Here is a 27,009-nt window from a genome sequence, read left to right as displayed (position 1 = left end):
ATTGTTAAAAAGTTCCAACACAAACACACACAGGCGTAGACTTTGGGGGAACGCAGGGGAAACGCCCCCTTCAATATGTAGAACAATTGTCCCACTCAATAAAAACATAAAAGTAGCAGTGGACTTTTACTTTGACAAAATGAAAAACATTTTACCTGCATAATACAATAAAAGGCACAAATTGGTGCATAAAAATTTACCAGAATGCAGGAAATTAGTGTTTGATGCTCAAAATTTTCAAATTTTCCAAACCTTCTAATTCATATGCATCCACCACAATGTTGAAACAAAACCTACGCCCTCGTTTTGTGGTATTCTTTTTCGTTTAAACAATCCATGAAAGTTATCTGGTTTATTTTTTGGATGACACAGATATAAATGTATCTTAAGATAATAAACCAAAAAAGCTATGGTTATGCTTCAGTTTCATCTCATCTACCACAGCACCTGGTACATAAACATGAAGAGGAACTTCATGTTAAAGACATTAAAGACATTAGTACTATACAGTAATGCAAAAGAAGCACAAATTGGTGCGTAAACATTCACCAGAATACCGGAAATTAATGTTTAACGCTCAAAATGTTCTAGTGAATGACCCCCAAAACTTTCCGTCCAATTGTTAAAACGAAACCTACGCCCTCTATTTGTGGTGTTCGTTTTCTGTCACAATCTGTCAAATTCGTCTAATTTTCAGAATGACACAACTAAAAATGTTTATCTGAAGATAATAGTCAGAAAGTTATGGTAAAAAAAAGCTTTGATCTTACTTGTCCCCCCAAAAAACAAAACAAAAACATGAAGAGGACTTTTATTTTGACAAATTAAAGACATTTTTACTATACATTAATGCAGAAAAGGCACATTCTGGTGCACAGAAAAATGACCAGAATGCAGAAAATTCAGTGTTTGATGCTGCCAACCTCCCTGTTTTATATGTGTCCCCTTAAAACGAAACCTGCACCCATGCAAACACAACACAGAGGTTTCATGCTAGCGTGTGAGGCGTCACTTTTGAATTTAGTTAAATGGAGTTTTGTACTTTCGGTTTTCACTGTAGGGTTCTGTAACATTAAGTTTGTCTGTGACATATTATTAAAGTACATGTGCAAAGTTTCTGAGACACAGAGCATTTGAGATCTGCACATTTTGTTGAATCCAGAATCAAAGCTGGTGCAGACGTCTAATGTCATCAGCACATATGCACAGTTTGTGTGCGTGTGTGGTCAGCAGCTGTGTGTGGTCACCATCTTTTGGGAAAAATGCACTGAAGGAGATCAGAAACGATTTGTGACAGCATAGTTCTGGATGTCACAGCTCGTTTTTTTCTTGATAATAAAAAACATTTCTTTAAAACCAAATTAAAAAAAGGAGAAAGTGATAATTTATAATGTGATTAATTAGAAAAAGTTGAGACAGCCCTTTTTTTTTGCTAAATTTTAGATCCTAATGCTGGCATTTTTTCAGTTGGTAGTTCAGTGAATATTAACTGGCTTTTTGCAGCAACCCACCTTCTGCAGAAGCTGTTGCAGCAGGAAGAAAAACGTGCATTTTTATGTGGCAGTTTGTCTGTGAGGTGGTCAGAGGGAAACTGTTTTGAGTTTGAGTCAGCCTGTTAGAGCGACAGTCAGTTAGTTACTCAGACAGACAGAAAGACACAGACAGACAGTCTTATCACTAAGAGGACAGGACATGAAAGCACTCGAAGCCCCAAATGAAAGAGAGGAGGAGAGCTTTGTTCAACACATTAGATTGCCACTCAAGGCAGTCTCAAGTTTCAACCGAATTAGATTACATTATTAGGACTAATTAAGTCCAATGTGTTCACAGCACACACACACACACACACACACACACACACAACAAGGAAATACCATTACATTCTCTTGCATGTGGTGCTGAGAACTTTGCGGTCAAATATTTGCAGCACAGGTGACAAAAAACTATGCGTTACGTACAGAAACATGCATAATGTTCTGTTGCGTGCATGAAATGCTTGTGCTGTATGCACAGCCCTTAACCCTCTCCTCTCCTGGATTGTTTTTTTTTTTCTCACCTGGTTGTGTTTTATAACATCCTGTCTGGCCTCTTTGTCTGTCAGCCTGCTTGCTTAAACTGCAAACATGCTGCAAGGCTAGCAGATTCAACCCCAAAAGGTGCAAACACACAAACACACACTCTCTCGTGCACACGGCGTAGATGAAAAATGGCCCTTCTGTGCCCTATTTTTTTTTCCTTGAGTTTCTCTTGCTGATGCATGCACTCTGCGTGTATATGTGTGGGCTTTGTCAGGGTATGTTAATATGTGCCTTGTATGAATTTGTGTGTGGTGTCTGTGAAGAATGATGCGTGTCACCAGGCAAGCGAGAGGTTGTCGCTAGGGGAGCGTTACCATGCTAAGACGACCCTGGCCCCGCTTTGAACCCCTCCCAGGACGGCTGCCGGGGCCCCCTCGGAGCACTTTAAGACATCCAGTATATAAGGGCGAAGTCACATCATGACAACCTCTCTCTTCCTCTGTTGTCTGTCTCGACACTGTGTGTCGAGATCACACGGTAAATATTTCATGAGACAGTGTGAACGACAGTGACATCCTCAAACATCTCTCTCTCTTTATCTCTCCGGCCACATCCGATCTCCCTGCTGTCACTTTTGTGGGCATATCACTTTATTAGGAGATTCTGTTTGTTTGTTTTTTGTGTATTTTAATGGGAGGCGACGCAGGACTTTATCACCTATTTAACATAAGCGGAAGAACATTTTCAATGTACAGCTTCTGTGACCCAGCCCACGAGGGGTCTAAGGGGAATTCACCCCAAGATTTTTTTTTTACAAATTGGTTTTGGTTTGATTTATTTCAAAAACATGGGGAAAGGTGTGAGCAACTTAATACATGGCCCAAAAATTAGTAAGAAATTAGTAGAAAACTACAAGAAAGTTATCTGAAAATAAGCGGAAAAAAGGTTAAAAAATAAACAAGAAATGAGCTGAAAAAAGTGCAGAAAATTAAAAAAATATGTTTTTTTTCTGTAACATAATTTTAAACATCTAATGATAATGATTATAAATATGTTTTTGGACATTTTTAGAATAATTTTCTAATAATTGTCCTTTTTAAAACAAATTTTCAGGTTATTTTCTTCATCCCCCTTTTCTAATTTCTTGCAATTTGTGGGACATTTCTTGGAAAGTTGGTCATTGCATTTCCCTTAAGTTTTCTGAAAGAAATCAAACCACTTTGCTCAGATTTCAGAGGCTTAAATTATTTGAGAAAGGTGTCTGAAGGCAGCACATGAAAACTGATGTCGAACCAGGTTGTAAAGGACCATTTTAGAGCATTTTAAAAAAGTTTTGATGAATAAGTCCTATTTCCCAGCTGGCCACTGAAACCCAACAATACAACATTATCACGATACTTAAGTCACAATACTTTTTACTGCAATTGCAATACGTTAATTGTTGCGCTTACATATATTGCGATTTATTAACTTATTTCAACTACAAATTATGTCTCCAAAGGAATCTGTTTTATCTAATGAGATAAAGCTTTCAGTCTGTTAGTCTCACATTAGTCATTTTTTGCAGGAAAACGCATATAGTGAACTGAAAAGGTGACTTTCCTTTATTATTTTAGTAGGCTACCAAAAGTTTCATTTGCATTTGTAATATTAATATTTATATCATAAAAAAGTAACTATGAGGATTTTTTTCTCCCAGCCCTAGTCTTAAAACAGTGATATTTGGTTGAGTTTAGGATGTGATGTTGGGTCACAAAGTCAACATCAGGACGTCTACGCAGTTGTTAATTCTCCCTTTACATATGAAAATAAATGCATCTGTTTTAAAAGCTGTAAACGTCACTTCCCACATATGTCCATGCGTCCTTTATGACGGCATAGATACAGCCAATAGATGGCACTAGAGGGCGAAGTCAAAAGTTTCAGACAACAGCAAACAAGGCGACAGTGGAGGAAGTTGTTATAATGTACCTTAAAAACGGAGGCAGCGTTGTAGGTGGCGGTTGTTTGTGAGGTCATTAAATACATTGCGACATGTGGACGGAAAATTATTTTCACTATTTTTTTCATTCAGTTTGGCAGTTTTATTAACGTCTTTCTCGTCTCCTACGATAGTATCTCGCTTAAATTACAACACACTTGCCTGGTGATTTCCGGTGGTGATGCTTTATTTTATCAGTATCTGTAAGTTTTCAGAAAACGTGCAAAAATGCGAATAAAATAAACGCAGTACGAAACAGTACGGATCGAAGCCTTCTCTGTATCTAACATTGAGCATAAATGAGCAAAGACAAAGATGTCAGTGTCATCTTGATAGAGAACACTGACGACAGATTATGTTGATATTTAGTTGGTTTTAAGTTGTTTTGCTAAGTAACTAAAATTCAGCGTCTTCAAAACGTCTTGTACCAACATCACCTTCATGTAGATTTTAGTCGTAAAGTATGAATGGCAAAACCCAACATCCGTAAAACGTCACAATGTGAAATTCTAAGGTTGTTAGAAATTTAAAATCTTGTCAACCTGATTTGCATTTCAACCAAAACTCAAAGTCTTCAAACCTCTTACGCCATTTCTTTACGAAGAATAACAGCATTTCGATGAGAGGTATGGAGAGCAAACCCAACGTCTGCCAATTGTCACATTGTTAACATTGTTATATGTCAAAATATTATCAACATGAATGAAACAAAGACGGGAAGGTGTCTGACATGATTGAAGCAACAGCAGTCGAGTAACTGCGTCTGCTACGGCAACAGAGCTTGAACAAACCACACTGCACTGCAGTAAACAGAAACACCAGAATAGTGATAACACGTGCGATTGTTAACTTTATCTATGATAAGGATTATTGCAGAAGGTGATCTGAGGTTGCCAGTCGTAGAAAAGCAGCTTTTTAATCTTTGTATTTTTTATCAATATATGTAGGGGGCATTTTAAGCATATTTGAATATCCCCTCTAATATATGCTATAATTACTGCATAGTCTCAATTTGATAGTAAACCAAAAAAAGCCACTTTAAAACCTACATGTCTAATTTTTTCGTGGACATTAAAGTGTGGTAAAGTGCATGAGAAGATTCTAACTTGATAAGATTAGTTTACTTTTCTCAAGAAAAATGGGCATCAAGGGTTTTTTTTCTTCTTCATCTGAAATGACTCACAGTTGTTTCAGGATGAAAACCTGCGGTGTAACCTACAAAATGACCTTTGCGCCCAAAGAGGTCAGATCTGCAGTGTTCGACACTTGTTTTACCGCTGCTGTTGCCGAACATCCGTGACATCCCAGCTTCCACACCTCGCACCGCCACCGGTGCGGATTTGAAGGTGTCTCTCTCCGCTTCTCTCTCCACCCCCCCCCCCCCCCCCCCCCCCCCCCCATCTTTTTTTTTTTTTCTTTTTGCCCCACCACCCAATGCTCCTTTAATCACCTGGCTTGCTCTCATTTCCATATTAAATAGGCTTTAATCATGAAAAGCAATCAGGCTTTTGCATATTCATACCTTCCCCTGTACGCCGGCTTCCCTGTCTCGCTCCAGTGCCAAGCAGCCAGTAATCAGTAGGCAGGCGGCGTAATGCCATAGCCCCGGCCCATCGCATGAAAACACACACACTGTGTGAGTTAGAAATAACTTCACATGCTACTTACGCATTATCTCTACTCCAAGAGAGAGAGGGAGAGAGGGAGAGATAGAGGGAGAGGGGTAAGAGATAAAAAAAGAAAGATGGCGAGACTGATCCCTGATTTGAGCTGCGAATATTTGTACAGAGGCTCAAGGAAAAGTCGATTTGCATAATGACTTTGTAGTTTTGCATTAATCACATTTGCATATGAAAATGCGTTAATTACTCCTGATGATTTTTTTTAAAAAACTTGCTTCATTTGATGTCCAAGCTCTGGGGTTGTGATTAGGGGTTACACGGTGGCAGTTGTGTAAGTGTGTGTGTGTGTGTGTGTGTGTGTGTGTGCCTGCAAGTGTGTTTTTGCATTTCTGGTGCAGAGTGTGTGTGTGTGTGTGTGTGTGTGTGTGTGTGTGTGTGTGTGTGTGTGTGTGTGTTTGTGTTTGTGTGCTCATGAGTGTTTTGAACGCTTGCCAGGGAATTTATCTCTTGTCTGTTGTTGGGCATGTGTGTCTATTTTCATTTTCTCATTTGTGTGTGCGCGTGTGCGATTCCCAGTTTCTGTGAGTGGCAAATATTTCCTAATTCCTCTGTGGGGAGAAAAAAAAGAGGAGTACACTCCTTCCTCCGTTTGAATACGCAACATTTTTTCAACAACATGAAATTCAAGATACAGTATCTTCTTCTCAGTGGTTTCTGCACCTTATAATGGAAAAGAAAAAGTGTGAGAGGAAATATAGTGATGTTAGAGATATTTAAAAAAAGTTTTGCAATGTCTACATTATACAGACTTTATACTGTAGTTTAGAAACAGAATAGACAATGCTCCTTTTGTGTTTTAATACTTTTCCCTGCTGCAATGCGATGCACAAGCAAGGCTGAATTTTATGCCTTTTTAAAAATGAGCTAAATACATAATCTGAGAACATTTATTCCCATATAATGCATTTTATTTCATGTGCATAATTGCATGTGCTTTTGCAAGATGCTGCATGTGCACGCTCTGTATACACAAATGCATGCATGTCACCCCTGCACAGCCACTTGTAGGCACTGGTTGAATCTGGAGAGTAGAGCTGCAATGATTATTTGATTTTATTTGACTGATAGATTAGTTGATTGAAAGAAAACTAATTGCCAACTTTTTTCGGTTAATCATTTCTGTCATTTTTCAAGCAGAAATGATAAACATTTGCTGGTTCCAGACTCTGAAGTGTGACAGTTTGCGTCTTTTCTTTGTCATTTATGATAGTAAATATGATGTAGTAAATGAATGATAGTTTTTGGGTTTTGGACTGCTTGATCAAACAATTCAAACAATTTGAAGTTGTCCCTTTTTTTTATGTTGTATAGACTAACAATTATTCATTTAATTGATTAGTCTGATAAGATTTAAAGACAATTCTATGCCAGCTATTTTTTCTTAATCGTTTTAGTCATTTTAAAGCAAAAAGAGTTAAACATTTGCAGGTTCTAGCTTCATTATTGAGGCAATTTGCTGCTTTTCTTTGTCATTTATGATAGTGTAGGTTGTTGTAAATGTACAATAGCTTTTGAGTTTTGGGCTGTTGGTTGGATAACAGAAGCAATTTGAAGATGTCACATGAGCATTTTTCACATTTTATAGACTAAACAATTCAGTGATTAATTGTGAAAATAACAGTCAGTTGCAGCCCTTCTGAAAAGTGAATGTTTTACTCAGATAACTTTATTTGTCTTTGCAAATTCTTCACTCAAATCACTGCAAGAGCAAGATTTTCTAAGAGAGGCACAGTGCAGTGAGGGCGAACCTGCAGAAACACGCAGCAAAGAACCTCATGCCCTAAAAATGAATTAATTAAATCAAATTTACCACTTGTATGTTTCTGAGCATACATGAGTATTTGGGTTCACATACACATCTGTGTGCGTGTGTGTGTGTGTGTGTGTGTGTGTGTGTTGACTGTGTGTGTGTACAATTACAGTATACGTGTCCCTGCCCGTGTATGGGCCCCTAGAGTTGTTGGCCCATAACACTGCGCCTCAGACAGGACCACCCCAGGGGCCGTCTGACTCTGCTTGTGTCTGTCTGTCTGCTATATCCAGCAGGGTCAACTGGGTCTATAAGAGCTGCTAAAGTGGCACAGCTGCGTGTGCATGCCGCCACAGCCACCTGACACACACACTTGCAAACACACACACACACACACACACACACACACACACACACACACACACGGATAAAAACGCACATTTCTACAAAAAACTCAACATGCATGCAGGAATACACACACAGATAAGAGTCACATATGTGCATGCAGGAATGCATACAATGACTCCCATCTCACATTAAGGCCTGCATCTCCCACCAAACAAACTCACACACGCACTCACACACACACACACACACACACACACACACACACACACACAGCTTAAAGGCTCCCACATGAAGGCATCAAACGCTCCACAGCCAGCTTTATGGCACTCATATGGCAGCAGATTTGATATTTTCCTACCACAGCGGGGGAATAAAACTCGCCACTAATTTGGACTGCGAGCGCCACCGCTAACTTTCAGCATGTGCCGACTGACTGTGTCTTCCAGATGTGTGGACTCTTTGCTCCTTAACAGCCTTACTTAAGAGGCATTAGAAACCTCACACCCCGTCCGGGCTACGCATGGAGAGTGATGATGGCGCTTTGGTATTCAACACAAACACGCCGCTTTTGTGTCGAGCTTTGAGTGAAGTGCTGATGTGAACTTCATGGTCTCGCTGTCACGGTCCATAAGTTGTCTTGTGTCAGTGCTGTGAATGTGTTTATGTTCTTTGCATAAATAGCTATAATCAAGGTAATTTGACTGCTGCACTGTAGTTATTTGAGTTTCCCCCCTCGCTTCTCCTCTCTGGCTGTGACTTTTGATAACAGGTGTGCTTTCATCAGTGCTGAGTAATGTTGCAAATGTTATAAAGACCCTACTGTAATTACAGCACAAGTATGCATGTGTATGTACACTGACACGCATGCAAAGACCCTGAGTAGGAACCTGCTCAGCAACACTTTTCTCTCACTCTGGAAACACTCCTTAGGGACTGTTCGTTGTATATTACAGGGGAAGGGGTGGTGCAAAATGGAGGAAGGCACTTTGAATTTTTTTTTTTAGTTTTTTTTTTTTTTTTATTTGGCTTAGTGGAGGGACATTCAGCTTTAAATGGTCATGTTTTCTATTTATTTTAAATATCCTCAGAATCCGCAAACGGGTTTGAAAGGCACATTAACGTTAATAAATCTCCAAAATCACATCCTTTATCATAGCCAGAAGCTGTTAAATATGTTTATTTGGTGAAGACAGGGTCATGCATTTTCCCCCAGTCACTTAGGCTTTTGCCATAAGGGACTGTTTGTTAACTATAAGAGTGGAGGGGGTGTTGCAAAATGGAGGAGGCTCTTCAAATACTTTTTTAAGCACTGGGGAGGGCATATGGTGTTTTTTGTTTTATGTTTTTCGGTTTGGCTTTGAGAACGGACAGTCAACTTTAAATGTTCGTGTTTTGTATCTGTTTTAAATAATATCAGAACCTGTAAGGGTTTCTCAAATGCACATTTTCTTTAGAAATCTTAAAACCCACACCAAAAAAAACGCAAAATATGTTTATTTATGGTGGACGGAGAATCATGTATTTTCCCCCAATCACTCAGGGAGGCTCCAGGAAGACATGTTTGTAGTTCTGGGAGGGTCAAAACAAAACAAAACAACACAAAACAACACAAAACAAAACAAAACAAAACAAAAAGCTAAGTTGTGCCCCAGCCACTCCCCTATTCTGATAAAATACAGTCCTAAAAACCTTTCTCATATGTCTGAGATAATAATCTCATTAAATAAAAAAAATAAAGCAGATGTTTTTTTTCAATGAGGGCATGTTTGTTACCTTTTAAGAGGGGGTAAAGTTGAATGAATGGAGAAAAAGACTTGTAATGTAATATAATGTTAAAGGGTGAGTTAAAAAAAATCGAGGCACCAAAAATGCACTTTTAAAAATTAATAGCAACATTTTTTCCAGAAAAATCATCACTGTGCACTGTGATTTCCCTCCAAATTCACACAGTGCGTCAGCTGAAAACTGTAATATGGTTGTTTATGGTGGAGGGAGGGTCATGCATTACACCCCAGCTACTACTCTGATAAATAAAGTACAGTCCCTAATGATCTCATTAATTTAGAGCAGAATATTTTTTCTTAAGGGGCTGTTTGTTTCTTATTAGAGGGGAGGGTGTTGTGTAAAAAGGGGAAGGCACTAAATATAACCTTTTAAGAACTGGGAAAGAGGTTTGTTTTTTGACATGGCTTAGGGGACGGACAGTTGGTCATGTTTGTATTTCTTTTTGAAAGGCGTGCTTTCTTAAAAAAAATCTCCAAAAACTGTTAAAAATGATTATTTGTGGTGGATAAAGGGTCATGCATTTTCCTCCAGTAGCTCAAGATGTAAAAAAAAGCTGCACTCCAGCTCACTCTGATAAGTAAAGTACAGTCCCTTGAAGAAACCTTCATGGCGGGCTGTGCAGATAAAATCCTCATGTGTCTGTGTGTTCAGCTATTGTGCCGTCTGCCAGACATTAGTGCAACAGTTAGTGTAACATATAATACGCCCCTTTCAGGAGTAAATGCGGAGATTTTCTGACCGGGGCGTTCACTCACGTTTTTTTTCCTTTATTGAAAAGTAGCGTGTGTTTGCCTCTGGGAGGAAAAGGGCTACCATTAGTATTTGTGAAAAGGAAAAGAGATGGTGCTTGTTAGCAAGTCAGACACGAGTAATCCTACTTGCGACACTGTTGTTGTTCCTTTTCCTCTTATCTTATTAGCGTCCCACTCTGATTGGGCGGGATTGTGGGAGAAGAAAATGAGGAGACAGCGTTTATGGTCGTCTTTTTCCTTTTACAGGCTGCTCCACCGCAAGAGATATTGAAAGCCTTTCATGGTACACTTACGATTGCCCTTATTTCATCTACTTATTTGTCTCCAGCAATTACTCGGAGGGAGAACACTAGACAGACAAACACATGATGAACGTAAGCCGCCTGTATGTCGGTTTGTCACTTAGATGTAAATCAGGGGTGTGCCAGGAACAACATGTAGTGTACACACAACATATTGATACAACATTAATACATCATATCTGTCAGGAAATGTCTCATGTAAACAGATAAAGTTGATTGAAGGGTGGAAAGCCTTAAAAAAATGTATATATAATGTTTAAGAGTCAGTTCATCGAAAACTGTTGAGGTTTGGTTTTGAGGTTTTGAGATGTTTGCCTCCACATCAATACTTAAAAATGCAATTCTAAAAAATGAAATACTAGCATCTCTTTCTAGAAACAACATTACTGCGTGCAGTTATCATAGAGATTTTTTTTTTTTTTAGTAGAAAGAAGTTCCTTTTTGTCGGTTTGTCACTTAGATATGAATCACTGGTGTGCCAGGAGCAATATTTAGTGTGAAAACAACATCTTGTATATTGATGCAACACTGATACACAGTATAGTTTTCTGTCACACACATTTTTTAAGCACACTGTTAAAAGAAAGTATTTGTTTTAACTTTAAATTTGAAAAAAAAACCAAGTTGAATCATTACAGAATTACCTCAACTTGTCTTCTTAAATTTAATTGACGTAAAAAAAAAAAGTCAAATAGTAGTTAGTTTCTTTTTACAGCAGGTGAAGGAATACCTAAAAAATCCTAAATGTTTGTAATGTAATGTCAAAGAGTCATTTAAACCAAAATTTAAAAGGTTTGGTTTTGATGTTTTGTTACATCTCTAACAAGTCTACCTCCACAATAAAAAATGCATAAAAAGGAATTAATAGTGTCACTGGACCTAGCATGTTTGGTGCCTTGGGCAAGCTTTAAATGTCTTAAAATGAAGTTTGCTTTTAAAAATAGGCTGACATTTCAATAAATGTTTTATGGTTCTTGTTTGAATGAAATATTCAAATTGTTTCTTTTTTTTTTTACAACATTTTGCCAACCAAGCCTGCGATTGGGCTGTCAGAAATCAGTACAGTATAATATAGTATAGTATAGTATAGTATAGTATAGTGTAGTATAATATAGTATAGTATAGTATGGTATTGTGTAGTGCAGTGTAGTGTAGTATAGTATTGCAATGTTTTGTGTGGCAATTTTGTAATGATAACATTTCTTTAGTTATATAAATTATTAATACAGCAAATGCAGTAAAACCTTTGGCAGACTACTAGAATGATAAAGCCAGCTGCTTTTTTAAGTCCACCTGAAAGATTTTGCCGCATTAAAAATCATTAACAGACAGAAAATTCGCAATAGATGAAAATAGATAACAAATCACAATAAAACACAACATATTGTATCACAATACTTGGCATGAAGCAACATGTTTTGAAAAGCAATAATATTGTATTGTGACCCAAGTATCGTATTGTGGGGCCTGCAGTGATTTAATTTCACAAAACAATGGTGTAGAACAGTTTTTTTAGCTGTTAACCCTTCATTTGCTGCTGGTTAGTATATTTAATATGCTGAAGAAATTCAGCAGAGTGAAAAGTGTGCCAACCAACCCCGGTCTCCCCTAGTTCCACTTCCAGTAAAGACTGTTAAGGGAGGTCCTGATTATCCAGAGTGAAAGGGACATTTTATTCGGAAAAATCCAGTTATGTTGAATATTTGAAACATATTTTTTCAATGCTGTGAACACCACAGAAATGTATAGATGGGTGGAGGAAGAAATACAAGACAAATATCTCAAAGCCTGGGTAATAAAACCTAAACTATTTGCAGGGCGAGATGTTTTTTTTAAGGAAAGTTTAAATGTGAGGATACTTATATTTGTCCTCATGGCTTTATTCACTATAAATAAACATGTTTTTTTGGTTTGTTTTTTAATTAACTTGTGTCACTTTTTCACTTTCACTTTAACTCGTAAAACTTGTAGTGCTGTCTGTGAGAAAAGGGAAGAAACATCTGCTCGTCTCTGTTTCGTGGATGAAAGAGGGCTTGCACTGTCATGTCCATAGATGGCTTTGCAGACAGGGGAGTTAACTACTCAAGGTTAAGGGGCTACACTCTCCCTGCGCACCGCCGTAATTCATATTTTCCAGAAAGAGCCTCTTCTTGTCTGTCTTTCCCAGGGCAGAACAGAGCGAGCCAAAATGAAATAAAGCCGAAGATGTTATCGGGGTGATTGGTGCCAGCGGAGCTTGTCTGGGCCTGTGGTCTGGCGGGGCAGCGCCGGCCCGTACTAGCGCTTGCATGTGTGTGTGAGAGAGAGTGGGTGTGAGTGTGTTTGTGTGTGTGTGTCCTAAAGGCACTGGATAGATGAAAGCTTTCTTTAACCATAAGCTATGCAGGAGCCGTGCCAGGAGCAGGAAATGTATCAGTGTGATAACAGCCAGAAAGACAGAGAGAGAACGAGAGAGAGAGAAAAAGAAATGACAGAGAGAGAGAAAGAGAGGCCACACTGAACCCACAGGGGGAGGCCTGAGGCCAGACTCAGTCCCATCACGCACAAACACACACACACACACGATTGTCACTTCATAAATATGTGTTGGGTGTGTATGATGAGAGATGAATCTATGCTCATGTCTGCATTTGTGTGTGTGTGTGTGTGTGTGTGTGTGTGTGTGTGTGTGTGTGTCAGAGAGACGGTTTGACACACCTGAGTATGTTTCAGGACTCATGAGAGAGAACAGAATTCACCTGGAGACATGACCGTTGCAATGTTAATAATATGCGCCGCCGGCCTTCACAGGATCACAACAGAAACTTATAGATGACAGATGAACAGATAGAAAGACAGAGAAGGAAAAGAGAGAATCCTGTTATTGTACTTAAAAGCTAAAATCGATTTTGTACGTTCATTTGATCATATTAGACCATAGGTTGTTTATTGGCCGTTGATTAATTGTCAGCTTTATTTTTGAGCTCTCATATGCTTGTAGAAGAGCTCCCACACATTGTCTAGCTTGCAAAAATAATGATTTTAACACAACATTTCAGTAACTAGACCTTCATTAGGCAGTGTGCTTGACTGAAATGTGCATTTAAATCATTATTTATGCAGGTAAGACAGTGTGCAGTTTTTTCTGCAAGCTGTTTCTTGCAAGTCCCTCTCCTATGAAGGTGTTTGGAAACAGATGTGCAAAGTATTCTTTTTTCGGGATCTCACATATACCATTGGAAATTGAGCCTAGAGATAAAATGATTCAGGATTTTGGGAAATACTCTTATTCGCTTTCTTGTTAAGCCGATTTTGGGTCTGATTCCCCTCTCACGAAAATTATCAGCAAAAGCCTCGATTTGTTTTTGATGATTCTGCCCAGGGGCGTAGCACCAAACTCTGGGCCCTATGCAGAAGCTGTCTCTGTGGCCCCCCAGCCTGTCCTTTCTTGATTCTTGTCTCTCTCACGCACCTTTTGATTTTTTTCTTTACAAAGTCAGTTTGCTCTCTCACCCTTTCCTTTCTTTCTTTTCTTTCTGTAACCTGATTTTCTGTTCTTTGGGAAAGACAGGACGGTATATTGGTGCTTCAGCAGCAGTCACTCACTTGTTTCTGGCTACATTTAGAGACAAATCCTGGGGGGGCACACTGAACCCTTCTGCTCCTTTCAGGGGTGAGAGGGGCCTCAGAGAGCCTCCACTATTGTTTTTATTGTAAGTTTAGTCTTTAAATCACGTTATTAAGTCAATTTGAATTTAGTTAGGACACTAACTACTTAGAAATAAAAAAATGTACACAAACTTGCCATTCCAGGCTTTTTGAGCGTCCCCATCCTTTTGGGGCCCTGAGTAATGAGTCCCGCTTCTCCCCCCACTACAACACTCCTGATTTTACCCAGCTGGCTACCAAAGTCATTAGATGATGGTTACATTTCGGTTGTGCCGTCCAAAATTCAGAGTCGGTTTGACGTGGAATACTGACGACAGATGACGCTGTTATTCTGCAGTGGTGGCTGAAGTACCTTAAGGCCACACTTGAGTGAAAGTACAGATTTCTTACCAGAAAACAACTTTGGCAAAGTCACTTATTAGAATATTACTTGAGCAAAAGTCTTAGAATATCTGATATTTATTGTACTTAAGTATTGTAAGAAAATACTTTTACTGTATTAAATGTACTTATTGAAAGTAAATGTGCAAGTTAATCCTTTGAAAACCAGGCAAATTGGCTTGATTTCTTTCAAAAATATGGGAAGAAACTTGAAAAAGAAATGACCCAGAAATTAGCATGAAATTTGTAAAAAAAAAAAAAAAGTACAAGAAAATTACCAGAAAATTAGAAGAATCAAACAAAAATACATGGGTAAGTTAAAAAATAAAATAAAATTTAAAAAATGCAAAAAGGTGCTGCTAAAAACACTATAAAGTGATTCTTACAATTTGAAGGACATTTCTTGCCAGGTTGCTCATTACCTTTTACTTATGACTTTGAAAAATATCAAACCAGTTTGCTCAGGGTTCAAGGGTGTAAATGTCTGTGAAAGGCATGTGGATAAAAACACAAGAAAAGTGATGCCAATCCAGGTTTCAGAAGGTTAAAGCTAGTAATAAAAAAGCAGTCAGAGTTTATTCTTTGTAACATGTACACCAGTTTAACAATAGAGCTTACATTACACTTGAAAAGAAATGAGATCTTTTTGCACAACTAAAAGGATTTAAATAGCAATATCCAATATTTTTTCTTCCCTCCCATATCCTAATTTGGCCATCTGTAACTAAGATGCATGGGGGAAATGGAGTAAAAGTATACATTTATTTAGAAAGTACAAAGTATTATTATGTCGTTGTATTACACATCTATATTTTGTTGGTTTTAAGTTAAGTTATTAAATTGAATGTCATACAAACGCTTCGTGCCAACGTCATCTAGTCTTTAATCGTGAGCTGTGGTGAACAAAACCTAACGTCTGATAATGTTATACACAACATCAAATTCTAACGTTGTTTGACATCAAATTATTATCAACATAATTTTAATTCCAACCAAAATCTGATGTCAAATCCGGCGTCCAACATCTTTCTGACGTCACATTGATGTCTGATGCCAGCTTGGTAATGATCATCTGGTCAGATTTCCCTGTGGTGTGAGGTATGTTAAGAAAATTTTAGCAAGATTTTAGATTTTACATCCCCTGATATGCTGGCCATACAGATTTAAAATCACAGAATATTAAATGTTTAACAATTACAATCTGATATCGTGTTGTGTGTGTGGGGGACCCCAAGCATCGTCTTCGGTCCTGCACGTCTTAGAGCGTTTTAATGCAAAATCAACACATCCAAGAGGTTTTAGCTCGAGTCTACGTGCAAACCGTCTCCTTGACTCCATCAAAAAAAAAAATCCTTTGTCAATTTCCTGTAAAAAATGTAACACCTAGTTCTTCCTGCCTGTCGTCCGCCATGTTTGTTTACTGTAAAGTTTGATCACGTGAGATTTCCAGTTTTGAGAGTCGGGACTCTGGTTGATTGTGATGGAATCGATGTGTGAGGTGCTTTTTATTTGTAAATTGCTCCACTCGCTCTAATAGCAGAACTTTTACATAAATATTTACGTAGGTCAGTTAAGATTTGGAAAATCTTTCGGTGTAGACTCATGATGCAAAGATTGACATCACTCTCATGTCTGTACGGTTAACATAAAACTGCAGGAAGTGGCTAGCTTAGCACAACGACAGGGAGACACTGTTTAAAGACAACGAAACACATTTATCAGAAACTCTGAAGCTCATTCTGAGTAAAAAAAAAAAGAATTGTAAAAAACAACGGAACGAGGCCGCAGGAAGTCAACGCTCCACTGCAAGAATAGTCCGATACATAACCCCGCTGTTAAACCACAGCATGTCGTTTTTACACCTCGGCTAAGCTAACCAGCTCCCGGATGCAGCCTCATATTCAACGGACAAACATGAGGAGATATACAGGCAAGAAAGCAAATGAACCAAAACATTGTAGAGTTCATAGCATATCACATACCCACATCCTGCTTTTTTTCGAAATGCTCTCCACAACCTCTTTTTACGAGATGGAGCAGAGCAGTTGAATAAAGAGAGCTTAATATCAGTTCTTATTTTTAACACTCTCCCTTTTTGTTACATCGGTTTAAGGAGGCTAACACTAATTAGATAGCTTGCAAATTGGTGTCAAATGATGCAACACTCCTGTGCCCTCTCCTGCTTTGTGCACGAGCGTGAGGGGGAAAAAAAGCACCGTATCCTCTTACGGCCCTTAAGTAGCCAGAGCTACATTATAAACTGAATAAAATAGTGGAGTAATGGGGGAATTAGATCATGAATGTTCAGGCTCTCGCTGGAACGCACTCTACGCCATGTCTGAAGCATGTGAGGGGCGAGTTTTATAGCAGGCTGATTGGGTTGGAAGGGCCTGTGTGCTTCATTCAGGGCCACGGTGGTATTTTCCTGTGGGCTGCTAGTTAAGTGGGACTGGCTGCTTGGCTCCAGTGGGCAAAAGCCAGCTGGGGACCATTACTACTGCAGAAAGAATATAGCACCCTGTCACAGAATGGGAGATGTACATGCAAACACATGCATATGGTACATGCATAACACAACAGAAGCGCACACCTATTTTTCTGTTGCATCTGTTTTCATAGTCTCTCTTTGAACACACACACAGAGTAAAAAGGTAAACTGAGCGTGCATGTGACATGTCGCCGCCGCCGCAGCCGGTGAGGAATTTCCAAAGGGACACGTGCTTTATCACAGGTAGAGTCGAGCACCGTACCTCCGTGCTTCTGTTTAATTCAGTTTGGTTTAGTTGACCATTCGAGGCGAAGCATTAAAAGAATAATACATTTGACGCACTGTTTGTATAAAATGATTGATCCGATGAAAAATTTAATAAACCCACAAAACAGAATTCGCGAGTCACTCACATGTCAAAGTCAATTTCCTATTCGCTGCCAGTGAGTCGGAAATTGACTTTCTGGACAAAGTGAGAGCTCCCAAGGGGTACGACTGGAGCTCATTTGGATGTAAAACCTCGAACAAACATTGTGTGAGTCCACAAAGTCAGTCTCTATTTCATTGTCAAAGCAGCTTGAGTTTTTGTCTTTTCATGCCATCGCCTATACAAACAGTTTGGTGTTTTCGTGCTCGTCTGTTGTGTCCGCGGAGACCTTTTCTCTCAAATATTTCACCTTGTATTTATTCTGTTTATAAAAGGTGAATTTAACCTTTAATTCAGCATTGTTGCACCATTATACGTACTGTTGTGTGACTCCATTGGCTCCTTTTTTATTAAATGCATGGTGTCTGTTTTTTCTGCTGCTGTGTTGTGATACAAAATAGGGGAAACTGGGGTTGGTTTGCACACTTTTCACTCTCTGTCGTTTAGCAAATTAACATTTAATTCAAACAATTACCAGAAAACATGAACTTTTAATAGAAAATCTGTAATTTTTTCAAACAAAATAACATTTTAGATTTTTTTCAGCAGTTTATCAGTAGGATTGTCAAATTATGGAAGACTGGGTTTGGTTGGCACATTTTTTAACTCTGCTATGCTATTATATAACTCTGTATTTATCTTGCGTTACTTATGTCAGAATATTCCTACAAGCAGAAAATTAAAGGTTAAGGTCTCAGTTACAAATACAAATGTTTTAATGTACTCAAATATTTTCTAAAATTAGGAGATAAGTCATATTTTCCCATCACAGGTGGGTTGGCACAGTTTTAAAATGCTATGTTACAAAAACAGGAAGCAACCAATAGAAACAATTTAAACATCTCATTTAGTCAAGAACAAGAAAACATGTACATTTAACAAATGATTTGCCAATTTTTTAAACCTAAAAACATTTTTTTAAGCAATATATCAGTAGAATGTATAATTAGGGGAGACCGGGGTTGGTTGACACGCTTTTGCTGTGTTCTGCTGTGTTTCTCCGGCAGAATTTATGTTAGAAAATTATAACCAGATGCAAATAAAAATGACAAAAAATTAACTTTTATAATGTACATGTGGGTATGCAGTACTTTTATCAATTATTTACAGATTTTTATGTATTTTCAATATATTTAATGATTATTTTTAAAATATGGTATAAAATTGGGTTATATATAGCCGATAAATCCTGGGCTATACCAGGGAGACAATGTTTGAATCAAGTCCTTTGCTCAGTGAGTACCATCATTCACTTCAGACAGACACATTTCCAACATCTCTAATACGGTTTTATAATTAACTTAGTCAACAGAACACATTTTCAGTCCTATAAAACTGAAATGTTACCCTGACCAAGAGTGTAGGTTTTGTTTTTAGGGAGGCACACATTAAAGAGGGGGATTTGGGACTTTTTTTTGTTTTATTTTTTTTTATTTTAATCATCAAACACTTCATTTCCTGCATTGTGGTGATTTTTCTGCACCACTTTTTGGTGGAATTTTTTATGGAAAGAAGGTAACAATTTAAGGAGAAATGTCCCAAAAAAAATTGCAAGAAATTAGCAAAAACATACAAGAAAATTATCTGAAGAACAAAAAAAATAAGAATAAAAACAAACAATGAAATGAAGTGCAAGATAGCATTTTAAAGAAAAAAAACATTTAAAATATGAGAATTATAATTAGAGTTCTGTGGACATTTTCCCCCGTTTTGGGGGGATTGTTTTCAATACTTTTTTTCAGGAAAAGTTCTTGTCACCTTTTGCTAAATCATTAATTACTTTGACAGATACTACTACTGATAGGTGCCTGAACACAGCAAAAGAAAACTGATGTTTAACCTGGTTTCAAAGGGGAATAAATGATTTAAATATTGCACCACCCCCCTGAAATCTAAGACCCTGACCAAAAAAGTTTGTGACTTTCAGACACAGTAGATGCGTGCAGGTGAAGAAAGCAAACGTTTTTGTTTCTGTGACCTTCAAAGGACAGAAATAGCTGTGTGCCAACCAACTGGTATGTCATGAGAGACTAGAATGATTGTCATACCATCTAAGATGTAAATGCAGGTGATAAAGAAAAACAATTCTTCTTCCGGCATTATCTGTTTTCATCTTTCTCTTTTCCTGCCCTCTAATTTTTTCCTTCATCTCCCTCCATCTTGCTCCTCTCGCTTACATCTCCTCACAACCACAAGCACGACTGAGTGTCATCCATTTGTCAGCGTCACGTGACAGAAAGCAGACCCCACAAGTGCGTGCACATACCCCCCAAAAAACACACGCAAACACACACAGGCGCTGGGACCAGTTAGGAGCCGACGTCGATGAGTCAGGCTTAGAGAAATGCCACAGAGAGCTTAGCTAATGCACTTTATGGAGCTCCCCCTTTTTCTCCTCATTCTCGCTTTTCTTTTTTTTTAATTTGTATCTCTCCCTCTCTCTCCCTCCCTCTTTGTCCTAGAAGGAGAGCCAAAAGTCGTAGCTCTTCGCTGACAGAGAGGTCTTTCCAGTTATTTTTCACAGCGCGTCCCCTGTGCCCTCGCTGGCTGGGACAGCTCGCCTCATAGCGCTACATGAGAGCCGCCGTGCATTGTTGTACAGCTGGACTCGCTCAGTGTGTGTGTGTGTGTGTGTGATCATGTTGTTGGAGATACCTGATCCCTTTTATTGTTCATTTGACCCGCATCCCAGGAGGCATGAGGGTCAGGGTGGAGTACCCAGATACCTTGTACAGGTGTACGTGAGAGGAAAGGAAGACACAGAAGTGAGAGAGAAAACATTTTTTTTGGCGTCCCACACATGTTACGGAGTACTGTTTCTTTAAATCCTCTCTCAGGCATTTCAGCTGGTCATATTGGCTGCAGACACACACACACACACACACACACACACACACACACACACACACACACACACACACACACACACACACACAGATGTATATGGTTAGCAGGCCGAAGCTGGTTTGAGTTAGCATGGAGCCAGTCACACTGTGTGAGAGCCTTACCCCCCGCCTGCTACTGCCACCCTCCACAGTCTCTCTCCTTCTTTCTGTCTCTCTTTCTTTTACTGCATGTGTGTGACAGTCAGACGCCGAGGCCGAAGTTTACCCACCGAGCTCCTGATGCTCTGTGAAACACACACACACACACACACACACACACACACACACACACACACACACACACGAGGTTGATCTGCATGGCCTCCTGATTAGCCCCGTTCATGACAAACAAGCCATCAGAGCAGAGGGGTGAAGGAGGAGGAGGAGCAGGAGGGACGGATGGGAGATGTGAGGAGGAGGAGAGGAGCAGAGGTGTAAAGAGGAGGTGGGGGGGGGGTTGCGAGGTGAGGTGAGGAGGCTGGGACCCCTGGGGACCCCTAGATCACAGCCATGCTAATGAGGAGCTGCTTTGCCAGCAGCAGAGGTGTCAGCTAACCCCTGACAGGTGCACACACGCGTACTCCCAGGGCTTGTGCCTGCGCGTGCACGTGTGTGTGTGTGTGTGCACGCGTGCTGTGAGGGCGTGTGGGAGGGGCTGCAGGGGCAGGTTTGTGTCCCAGTGGCCTAGCCTGCGGGCGGCTTTGTTCTGTATGCAAATCTGTAGCTGTGGCGTTCTGTCGCCCTTGATGGAATGTTGGAGCGGTACGGCGAACCTGAACCCCAGGAATGCTGCAGTGCGCACACACACACACACACACACACACACACACACACACACACACACACACACACACGCGCGACATCAACTCTGGCACATCCTCTGCTTTCTTTAGTTTCTTCGGTGAAGTTACGTTATTGTAGCCTGGTAACACCATCCTGATGACGTCAGCTCAACGTGGAGCGTGTTAATATGCGCAAAATAATCCGAAATTTTATTCTGAAAAAGACAATATTCCGATGAGGAGTCACCAGATTATTGGCCTGGCCGATACTTGTCATTTTGCTGATTATCTGTATCCGCGTTTTATTTTAAAGTGTGCATATTACAGTCAGCCAGCATCAGGGAAGGTAATCTGCAATATAAGCAGCTGACACCATGCAGTGTCAGCATGGGAGGAACCTCAGGGAGTTATTTTTATCCATTCATTTTTCAAAGTTTATTTTATTTTTTTTTAAGTTACAGGGAACTTGCTGTATATGATGTTGAAAGGCTCAGTTTTGATTACACCTTTGCTAAAGGCATTTTAAAAAGTTTTGTATTGGAGTTTGTTATGTTCCAAATTCTAAATTTCAACAGAAATATTCTCATTTTTTTGTAAATGTGTGTCAGTTACAAATATCGGTTATCGGCCTCATTAAGTACTAATGATTGACATTTATATTGGCCCTGAAGAACCAATATCGGTTGACCACTAGTCTAATATTCCACTAACGCTCTAGTTTACATGCAGCCGTGCATATTCTGATTAAAATGCCCTAATGGGACATTTTTCATGTCAAAATATGAAGAAGTAGGACAGCTTGTCATTTTGCTTATTTGCATCAAAATAGGTTTTTTCATACTTTCCTACTGATGGCAGACTTGTTGGACACCCTCTCTCCTTCCTTCACCTTCCTGAAAAGGTCACTGCTGCGATATTTGCGCATATCCAAAAACTTGTTGATGTTCAAGGCTTTTGTTTAGTTTAAAAGTCGGTGTGTTTCTCCTTCTGGCCAGAAATATGGGATTTTCTTTAGCATGCATCTTTATGCCACAGCTTTGCAAACTGTTGGCGAGTTGGTTTGTGTACCACGTATCCATGACAACGCACAGTGCCGACCGTACACAGACAAGAGGCCATGTGTCGCAAACTGTAGTGAAATCCCCAGTCGAGTTTCATATTCTGAACTGCATGTCCAAATAATGCTCCAAAAATCCGAATAATACCGGCATATTCCTCGTCTTCATCAGAAACATAGCTAAATGTGTAAAATGGCCTGGTTGGGATGATTAAAACTAAATAAACTGTATATGTGACAGCTGTTAATATGAATGCTGGGCAAAGTAAAAAATAATTCAGTGACATTGAAAAAATCATTGATTGAACATTGTGTAATGAATTGTTGCAGTAATCTTCTGTTTACAACCCTCTATGTATTGTAGCTTAATAGCGAATTTTGTGTAGCTGTTGATGTAATGAAGCTGTGATGTGTGTCGACGTGACGTTTTCTTTACGTTACGCTCGTTTTTTTCACTTTCTCCCTGCGTCACGTCTCTCCCCTCATGTGTCTGCTGGCTGAAATAATATTTGAATTGAGTTTTAACTTATGTTTGGAAAAAAAAAAAAAACGCTGGGCAAGTGGGACAAGGAAAAGTATATGGGTCCTTAAAAAAGTCATGGAAAGGTTTTGAAATGTTGTGAGAACCCTGCACCAGGCTATTCATCGCGGTCTAAACTTTGGCCCTTGGACATGTTTCCCCTGCCTCCTGAATTGTCCACGTCAAATAACTGCAGCAGAGAAGTTGGTGGGCCGGCGTTCAAATGCTACTTATTTTCAATTACGATTTTTTTCCTCCCTGAGCTTTTGTGAGAGTTAATTTGGCATCAGTGAGCGTTCATTACCATCCACTCAGTGCTCACTGTCAGCTGAGGAGCTCCAGTTTGCCCATCTTGTCGAAGGCTGAGCCTGTGTAGATTTTTGTTATTCTTCTGCGGTCTTATTATAAGTCCCTCCGGATTAAAGCATCTGATAATGCCCCCCAAAATGTAAGTGTAATGTAAATGGAGGGAGCTCATGCTTCGAATGTATAAATCAAACTCAGGCTGCAGGGACGGCATATGTGAATTCTTAAATTAAACACAAATCCACATGTCTGCACCGAACGCCTGGTGTCTGCTCCAGCCCCGCCAAGCTCACACCAACTTTTCTCCATCGGCCATATGCAAACAGTCAATACCGTGGCTCCCCTTCATTCACTGGCATTTTGTTTGTACTTTTAAGGCAAAATAATGGCTATAAAAGGCAATCTGGAAAGAATAAAATCTGATGTAAAGCTCAGATCTTAGTCCCTGAAGACTGGGTTAATTGGCCCGGTGGTTTAGTAAAAAAACCGACCCAGGAGAGAAGGAGAGCATTATTACTGGCCCACCTCAGCTCCACGCATGTGCCAATGTTTTAATAACTTCCTCCAGGCCTCCTGGCCCTTCGCCCTTGTTTTGTTGCACAGGACAAAGAGCTGCCCTCCTGAGCTGGTCTCAGATCTGTATTGTGTTTGTCTGTTTCACCGGAAAGTCTCCCTGGGCAGAAATATAAGACTCAGAGTATTTTTGAGGGGAACATCATCACGCTGTAGCATTCATAAGCAGCAAAATGACCAGCGAGATTCAGATCATAATGCAGCACCATATCGCAGAATCCCGCTGTTTCATTTAACCTTTCATCTCGGGCCCATTCACTGAACACTGTGTGTGCGTCGGTACGAGTGTGTGTGTCTCTGTGTGCATATGGCGTGCCAGAGTAAATTGGCCGATTAGGTCCAGCATCAGTGACTGCGTGGAGAGGAGAATGTAACTATTCTAACTGGTAGTTGACCTTGGCGGTCAGCGGTGGAGGGGTCCCTGCTTGCGTGTCAGGCAGACGACTGTAATTACCACAAACTGAAGCATGACACGGCCCACCGTGATTCTTTAATGAAGGCTTTTATTGGCTGGAGCACCGAGCGGCGACAACACCCCAACGCACGCAGCATGTGTGGAAGTAAGCGAGGGGAAAGAATGGAGTGTCTGCAACTCTATCTCTCTATCCATCTATCTATCCATCTCTATATCTATCTATCTATCTATACTCAATGTCTAAAACTGGATACACTGATTGTTAAAATTATACCAGTATTTAAAACAACAATTTGGCTGATTGCCAATACTGATGTTGTTGTTTATTTTATTTTATTTTATTTACTATTTATTCCTCCACTTGTGCCAGGCAAATCTTAATTATGAAAATAACTGAACTGTTTTAAAAAGTAATTTAGCACTTCATTACACTGCCTTTGAATGGGCACAAATTCAGCCATACAAATGTATGAAGCAACCTTTAATATAACCTTTCACTTGAAAAACATCTTTCAAAAAAGCTTCAAAAAGACTTGTAATATATCATAATTTCCTTCCCAATATCTACTTTTATTGCTGGGAAAACATCAACAAATTTCTCCATCAGCTTTATTTACACAGCTTATTTAGTCAGATTTCTCCTCAAAAACTAGATCGAGAAGATCATAAACAGTAACACATTTAAACTCATCGTGATAACATTATAATTTACCATTGCTGCATACTCATTTTTACAGAAAAAAGCTTGAACGCATCATAATATAAGTCAATGCAACCTCTGTTAGCTGTTAGTTTCAGCCACCATTCATCAGCTGCTAACAGCAAACGTTAATTTGCTGTCTTCCTGCCGTCTCAGTGCAAACTCCATTAGCTGTTAGTTTTGTCCAAGCGCTAATATCATCTAGTTCTCCTCTTGCCAAATCAATGCAACCTCTGTTAGCTGTTAGTTATGGCCACCTGCTGCTCACAGCTAACAGCTTCAACCTCTGTGAGCTGTATTTCCCAGCTAACAGCTGATGTTGTTAACAACCTCTCTCTCTGCTATCTTAATGCAATCTCTGTTAGCTGATAGTTAGCTGTTAGGTCTGGCTAATGGCTTACTTTAACTAGCTCCGCTCCTGCAGGCTCAATGCAACCTCCATAACACGTTCTCTATTGTCCACAAAAAAAAACATCGGCTGTAAGTGAATGTCATGAAATTTGTCAATGGCAGTCAACAAGCAAATATACTGCTGCCTTCAGGTGCTCCTCAGAAATTTCGTGTTTACAGTCTTTATGAGTAAAGAGCACATGAACGGCAACAAAGTCGTAATTACGAGTGGGACATTGGGAAATATCAGTGATACCCGAGTTGCCGAGTTGTGATGTTTACGTGACATTACAGGGCAGCAGAAATGGCAGAAAACATGGAAATAGTGTCAACAAGTGGCGGTAAAAAAATGGCATATTTTGGGGCACCCTGTGGCTCAGTGGATGGAGCGGGTGCCTCGTGTATGGAGACTGTGTCCTCGCCGCAGCGGCCACAGGTTCGATTCTGGCTTTAGCCCTTTGCTGCATGTCATCCCCCTCTCTCTCTCGCCCCCTTTCAAGCTTAAGCTGTCATATGGAAAAAAGGCATAAAAACCCCAAAAAGTAATTATTTTAAAAAATGAAAAAAAAAAGGCGTATTTCGTTATTTTGTTCCAAGTCGCTATCAATTAATAAATAATAATAATAATTAATAAATGCATAAACATGGCGGGTAAAAATCAATGTTTGGTAAATGGTAAGAAACTTTCTTTATTGATTCATGTGTGTTATGTGGTGTTACTGCTGTCCAAGCAGAGTGACCTAAATTAAATCTAAAAATATAATATATAGAATACATGAAAAATTAAATAATATATAAAAATATTAAAATAAACTGTAAACAGCCACTAATCTCTTGTTTAAATGCTTTTAGCATTAAAATGCAATCCATCATCTTTGCAGCTTCCGTGTTGTTACCACTTTAAACCTCAAAGCACATCCATCTATCTATCTGTCTGTCTATCTATCTATCTATCTATCTATCTATCTATCTGTCTATCTGTCTATTTGTCTTTTCTTCTCCTCCCCTCCCCCCGCTCTCTTGCTTGTTTGGAAAGTTGATGAAATTTGTCTTTGGCCGTCATTAGGCAGCAGCCATCAGCTGCCACTCTATTAGCTGCCACGCTTCCTTTAACAGCATATGGCACGGCTGTGTAAGATATGACAAGATGCAAATGTGATGCTGCGGTGGTGGAGGGGTGGAAGGTTTCGGGGGTGTACGATCGCGTGGCTCGTATTGATGAGGCCATGTGTGCCGACCAAAATAAAGATAAGAAGGAGAAAAAACACAATTTGATAAATTGAGAGAGATCATCAATCCTTCTCCAATCTCACATCTTCATTTCATATTGATCCTCGTGTGTTGATGAGATTACACAGCTCCCACGTCTATAGACCCTGCTCGCTCCCCGGGGGCATGTAAATACCCTCTGTGTGTGTGTGTGTGTCACTGTGTGTGTGCCCAAGCACGTCTGGCCCTTAAAGTCCCTCCACCTCTTTTCTTACCCCCTCTCCTCCTCCTCCTCCTCCTCCTCCTCCTCCCTTCCCTCTCCCGCTCTCTTCTCCCCGTCCAAGCTGTTAAGCTGTCCAGCTCTGCGCTGCCAAGCGGCCGTGTGAAGCCTCGCCAAACTAAACACGGGCAGGCAGCCCGCCACTCGCCCCACACACACACACACACAAGCACCAAAATACATCCACATACATGTCCGCACACATGCACACACACAGGCTTGCACACACACACGTTAGTAGCAGGAGTCAGGTCATGTCTCACCCCACACAAACAGTGAGAGTGACGGCTACACCAGAGCGCCACTAATAGCAGAGAAAAACAGACAGAA

The 27,009-nt window shown here is 39.8% G+C and overlaps 1 protein-coding gene across 1 annotated transcript in view; it reads left to right on the top strand.

Moving 5' to 3' along the window:
- Positions 1 to 27,009, top strand: part of LOC121955084 (B-cell lymphoma/leukemia 11B-like) — a 46,024-nt gene that overhangs the window by 9,487 nt on the left and 9,528 nt on the right.

This window comes from Plectropomus leopardus, chromosome 16 (assembly GCF_008729295.1).
Source record: "Plectropomus leopardus isolate mb chromosome 16, YSFRI_Pleo_2.0, whole genome shotgun sequence".
Classification (NCBI taxonomy): Eukaryota; Metazoa; Chordata; class Actinopteri; order Perciformes; family Serranidae; genus Plectropomus; species Plectropomus leopardus.
Note: the sequence above shows the minus strand (reverse complement) of the source record. Positions and strands in the feature narration are given on the sequence as shown.